This window comes from Anthonomus grandis, chromosome 4, assembly GCF_022605725.1.
Source record: "Anthonomus grandis grandis chromosome 4, icAntGran1.3, whole genome shotgun sequence".
NCBI classification, from domain to species: domain Eukaryota; kingdom Metazoa; phylum Arthropoda; class Insecta; order Coleoptera; family Curculionidae; genus Anthonomus; species Anthonomus grandis.
Window position 1 is genome coordinate 3,169,660 of NC_065549.1, and position 6,815 is coordinate 3,176,474.

Consider the following 6,815-nt stretch of genomic DNA (forward strand, 5'->3'; position numbering starts at 1 on the left):
AAAAGGTTTTTAACTAAAGCTGTGCGCTCTTAACGAAAATTAAATTTATTAAATAATTTAAAGTTTAAATTAATGATTCGAGAAAGTATAGGAAGGCGTTTAAATTAAAATTGACTATTAATTAAAATGTGTGACCTCGATATGCGCTGGAATAATTTATTAAAATCGGGTAGATTACATATAAGGTTAAAATATTAAAATTAACATTTAAAAGTTTATTGAGTAATAGTAAGCAAAGTTTTATTTAACTAAAGGTTAAGTGTGGTAATTTGACGCTAGTTAATTAAGAATTAGGTCACGAACAAATCAACTTCATTCCCCTGGAAATTAAATCTTAAACCCTCTCCAAGTCTGAGCTTTAAAGCACCGAAAGTTATGTTGGCTAAAAATTGAAAGGGAATCAAACATAAAAGGTGGATTAAACTTACAGAGGCATTAAAACTAGAATTTCGTTATTAATTAACGGTAAAATGTTGGTTAAATTAATTAAAACTTATACTAAAAATACAGTTAAAATTAAAGTAAAAAAGTTAATTAAAAACCGTGTTTATTTTATTTACTCTTATAACTAAACCGTGGGAAATAATTAATTAAAAAGTAGAATACTAGCATAACAATAAAAGGATTATAACTAAAATTAAAACTTGAGGCTGTAATTATTTTTTAATTAATTTCAAATTTTTAAAAAAATCGGGTGGAATATTAAAATGTATCCAATGTAGTAAAAAACTATTAGTTAATTAATTAATAAAAAAAACCGTGGAAAATAATTAATTGAAAAATGGAGTCTCAGCATTATAATTAAGGTACAATTAAAGCTTGAAGTAAGCTATTCATATTTTTTAATTAAATTAAAATTAAATGAGATCATCATATAAAATATTATGAAGACGTCAGAAAATATTAATTAATTAAAAAAAGCGTTTAAGATTTTCTTTATTGGTTATGTCCCAAATAAGGTAATTATGTTAAATTAAAGTATAATTAGAAGGCTATTATGGTTAATTAATTAATAAAGTAGAATTTTAATTAATTATTCTTGTTGAACTTTAAAGTCATATTTTCAAAAAAGTAAACTGGTTAATTAAGATGTAAGCCTTGGAAGTTGAAATGGTTACTTTTGGTAATGGTAAAAATAAACTTAACGGAAGTTAATGGTTAATTTAATATTCAAAAAACTTTAGACTGATCTGTAATTAAAACAAAATTAATTAATTAAGAAGTTTATGGTGGAAATTAAAATGGTTAATGTGGTGCCACGATTAAGATCTTAACTAATTAAAAATTCTCGTTAATATTCTTAAGATTAAAAGGGTTATTAAACTGAATAAAAAATTAATTAAAATAGTCAAAACCACTAAATTAAGTGTCATTAATTACATTACATTAAATTATGCGTTAAAAACTGTAATAAATAATCCATGTACATTAAAATATCGTTAACGTAAGATGAAACTTATCTTATAAGAAACCGTGAGAATTAATTAATTAAAACCATAAAAATATGACGGATGCGATTGAAATTTATTTTCCCGGAAATATTAATTAATTAAAAAGGCGTATTTCGTTAAACGGCTATAACGCATATGAGTTAAAACGTATTAAATTAAAAAAAATTATTAATTAATTATTATTTATTTTAAACAATCTTAATTAAAACTAAAAAGGTCAATAAAAAAATCTAAACTAAATTTGTCCCCGATATGCGACGATCTAATTAATTAAAATGAGGTGGATTACGTCATACAAGGTTGGATAATGGATAATAATTAATTAAAGAGTGAAGTCCCAGCATTATAATTAGAATTGAAACTTGAAGTTGTAATTTAACTTTTTTAATGTACGTTCTTAAAATTAAATAATTAGGTGGAGTAATAAAATTTTAAATTAAATTAAAATTAGATTAAATTAGAAGGCTATTATGGTTAATTAATTAATTAATAAAGTAGAATTTTAATTAATTATTCTTGTTGAACATTAAAGTCATATTTTCGTAAGCCTTGGAACTTGAAATGGTTACTTTTGGTAATGGTAAAAAGAAACTTACGGAAGTTAATGGTTAATTTAATATTCAAAAAACTTTAGACTGATCTGTAATTAAAACAAAATTAATTAATTAAGAAGTTTATGGTGGAAATTAAAATGGTTAATGTGGTGCCCCAATTAAGATCTTAACTCATTAAAAATTCTCGTTAATATTCTTAAGATTAAAAGGGTTATTAAACTGAATAAAAAATTAATTAAAATAGTTAAAACCATTAAATTAAGTGTCATTAATTACATTACATTAAATTATGCGTTAAAACTGTATTAAATAATCCATGTACATTAAAATATTGTTAACGTAAGATGAAACTTATCTTATAGGAAACCGTGAGAAATAATTAATTAAAACCATAAAAATATGACGGATGCGATTAAAATTTATTTTCCCGGAAATATTAATTAATTAAAAAAGCGTATTTCTTTAAACGGCTATGGCGCATATGAGTTTAAACGTATTAAATTAAAAAATGGTTAATTAATTAATGAATATTAAACAATCTTAATTAAAAAATCTAAACTAAATTAAAATTATGTCCCCGATATGTGACGATCTAATTAATTAAAATGAGGTGGATTACGTCATACAAGGTTGGATAATGGATAATAATTAATTAAAGAGTGAAGTCCCAGCATTATAATTAGAATTGTAACTTGAAGATGTAATTTAACTTCTTTAATGTACGTTCTTAAAATTAAATAATTAGGTGGAGTAATAAAATTTTAAATTAAATTAAAATTAGATTAAATTAGAAGGCTATTATGGTTAATTAATTAATTAATAAAGTAGAATTTTAATTAATTATTCTTGTTGAACTTTAAAGTCATATTTTCAAAAAAGTAAACTGGTTAATTAAGATGTAAGCCTTGGAAGTTGAAATGGTTACTTTTGGTAATGGTAAAAAGAAACTTAACGGAAGTTTATGGTGACAATTAAGATCTTAACTCGTTAAAACTTCTTGTTATTATTCTTAGGATTAAAACACTAGATAGAAAATTAATGAAAATAGTCAAAACCATTAAATTAAGTGTCATTAATTACATTACATTAAATTATGCGTTAAAACTGTATTAAAATATCGTTAACGTAAGATGAAACTTATCTTATAGGAAACCGTGAGAAAGAATTAATTAAAACCATAAAAATATGACGGATGCGATTTAAATTTATTTTCCCGGAAATATTAATTAATTAAAAAAGCGTATTTCTTTAAACGGCTATGGCGTATATGAGTTAAAACGTATTAAATTAAAAAATGGTTAATTAATTAATGAATATTTATTTTAAACAATCTTAATTAAAACTTCATTAAAAAATCTAGTCCCAGCATTATAATTAGAATTGAAACTTGAAGATGTAATTTAACTTCTTTAATGTACGTTCTTAAAATTAAATAATTAGGTGGAGTAATAAAATTTTAAATTAAATTAAAATTAGATTAAATTAGAAGGCTATTATGGTTAATTAATTAATTAATAAAGTAGAATTTTAATTAATTATTCTTGTTGAACTTTAAAGTCATATTTTCAAAAAAGTAAACTGGTTAATTAAGATGTAAGCCTTGGAAATTGGAATGCTTACTTTTGGTAATGGTAAAGAGAAACTTAACGGAAGTTAATGGTTAATTTAATATTAAAAAGACTGATCTGTATTATTATAAAATTATTTAATTAAGAAGTTTATGGTGGAAATTAAAATGGTTAATGTGGTGTCACAATTAAGATCCTAACTGATTAAAAATTATCGTTAATATTCTTTAGATTAAAAGGGTTATTAAAAACACTGAATAAAAAATTAATGAAAATAGTCAAAACCATTTAATTAATTACATTACATTAAATTTGCATTAAAACTGTATTAAATAATCCATGTACATTAAAATATCGTTAACGTAAGATGAAACTTATCTTATAGGAAACCGTGAGAAAGAATTAATTAAGACCATAAAAATATGACGGATGCGATTAAAATTTATTTTCCCGGAAATATTAATTAATTAAAAAAGCGTATTTCTTTAAACGGCTATTGCGCATATGAGTTAAAACGTATTAAATTAAAAAATGGTTAATTAATTAATGAATATTAAACAATCTTAATTAAAAAATCTAAACTAAATTAAAATTATGTCCCCAATATGTGACGATCTAATTAATTAAAATAAGGTGGATTACGTCATACAAGGTTGGATAATGGATAATAATTAATTAAAGAGTGAAGTCCCAGCATTATAATTAGAATTGAAACTTGAAGTTGTAATTTATCTTCTTTAATGTACGTTCTTAAAATTAAATAATTAGGTGGAGTAATAAAATTTTAAATTAAATTAAAATTAGATTAAATTAGAAGGCTATTATGGTTAATTAATTAATTAATAAAGTAGAATTTTAATTAATTATTCTTGTTGAACTTTAAAGTCATATTTTCAAAAAAGTAAACTGGTTAATTAAGATGTAAGCCTTGGAAGTTGAAATGGTTATTTTTGGTAATGGTAAAAATAAACTTAACGGAAGTTAATGGTTAATTTAATATTCAAAAAACTTTAGACTGATCTGTAATTAAAACAAAATTAATTAATTAAGAAGTTTATGGTGGAAATTAAAATGGTTAATGTGGTGCCCCGATTATTAAGATCTTAACTCATTAAAAATTCTCGTTAATATTCTTAAGATTAAAAGGGTTATTAAACTGAATAAAAAATTAATTAAAATAGTCGAAACCATTAAATTAAGTGTCATTAATTACATTACATTAAATTATGCGTTAAAACTGTAATAAATAATCCATGTACATTAAAATATTGTTAACGTAAGAAACCGTGAGAAATAATTAATTAAGACCATAAAAATATGACGGATGCGATTGAAATTTATTTTCCCGGAAATATTAATTAATTAAAAAAGCGTATTTCGTTAAACGGCTATGGCGCATATGAGTTAAAACCTATTAAATTAAAAAATCGTTAATTAATTAATGAATATTTATTTTAGACAATCTTAATTAAAACTAAAAAGGTCAATTAAAAAAATCTAAATTAAATTTGTTTCCGATATGCGACGATTAAATTAATTAAAATGAGGTGGATTACGTCATATAAGGTTGATATAATTTAATTAATTAAACAAAAAATAAACCATCGATAATAATTAAAGAGTGAAGTCGCAGCATTATATTTAAAACTTGAAGTTGTAATTTATCTTCTTTAATGTACGTTCTTAAAATTAAATAATTAGGTGGAATATTAAGATTTAACTTTGATTAATTAAATAAAAAATCAGTCGTGGATAACAATTAAAGAGTGGAGCCTTGACATTACAATAACAGGTTTATAATTAAAACTTGAAGTTAAATAATTTATAATTTTTGAAATCATAAAAATATAAACGGTGCGATTGAAATTTATATTTCAGAAAATATTAATTAATTAAAAGAGGCGTAAATCATTAATTTTATTATTATAATTAAAAGTCGAAATTAATGGCTAGTTAATTAATTAAAAAGCCTAAAGTGAAACTCGATTTGGTTTAGTGTGTTGATGTAAGGGCGAAATTTAATGGAAATTATTTAAAAAAAGTTCAATTCGAGAAAATATTACAAATTTTGAAATTAATGTTTATGTCTTCGATGTACTACGATGGATTAATTAATTAAAATGAGGTGGATTACATTCAGCGTTAAAATACTAAAATTAGAGACTAGTTGTTTAACGAATAATAATTAAAATTGAAAAACAGTTTTAAGTAATTTAAGGTTAATTGTGGTTAAAACAAGTTAATTAAAATTTACGTCATAAACAAAATAAAATAACGTCATACCCAGGAAATTAATATTGAATCTTAAGATTAAATTAAATTTAACCCTTTGACCTGGTTTTAAAGTCTTTGGAAGTTAGGTTGATTAAATCGCAAAACAGTGGAAAGGGAATTAAACCGTGAAAAGTGGATAAAATTAAAAGGCTAATAAAACTTTTAATTAATGTATTAAAAAGGTAGTAAAATGCTCGTTTGTTGACACAGTAAAAATAAAATTTAATAATTATTTAATAGAAGAATCTTAGTTAAATTAATGCAAAATTAAATTATGGAAAGAGTTTTACAATTAAAAAGGGTCATTAACTTAAAAGTATACGGCGGAAAGCAAATTAAACTAACGGTCGAAATTTAAGCGTTCAGTTAATTTAATGTTAAAAATGGTATAATGTAAAACTTTAATGATAATTAAACGATTGGAAACCCAATAACTTTTATACGTTAAAAAGTAAATAATTAAAATGTTACTTGTTGTTTAATGTTAGAAATAATCAGTTAATAGATTAAACGCTAGAAATTAAACTTTTGAAGCGTATGTAATTAAAATAGAAAAAAATAGGGAGAATTTTAACATTAAAATGGGACTTAAAGGTAGTATTAAATTCAACTTAATTAATCCTTGAAAAATATATTGTTTCATTAACTAACTAATTAATTAATTAGTGCAATAGCTAATTAAAAAGACGCGTGAGAATTAGGTTAAACTAAACTTTTTGAGGACCCAGTAAAAATAGAATTTAATTATTAATTAACGGTAAAATGTTGGTTAAATTAATTAAAAGTTAAACTATAAAAATTTAGTTAAACTTATGGTCGAAATTTAAGCGTTAAGTTAAAATAAACTAAAATTTAATCAAACGATTGAAAACCCAATAAATTCATGCGTTAATAATTAAAATGGTTAATGTGATGCTACGGTGAACATTAAAATCATGACAAATAAGCGTAAAGGGTGTTGTTTAATT

The 6,815-nt window shown here is 22.6% G+C and overlaps 1 long non-coding RNA gene across 1 annotated transcript; it reads left to right on the plus strand.

Annotated features, from left to right (window-relative positions):
* Positions 1-1,333: 1,333 nt before the first annotated feature.
* LOC126735296 (uncharacterized) lies at positions 1,334-6,212 on the plus strand. The gene is made up of 2 exons (XR_007660365.1): positions 1,334-2,615; positions 4,207-6,212. It is a non-coding gene; the product is annotated as an uncharacterized LOC126735296 (long non-coding RNA).
* The last annotated feature ends 603 nt before the right edge of the window (positions 6,213-6,815 follow it).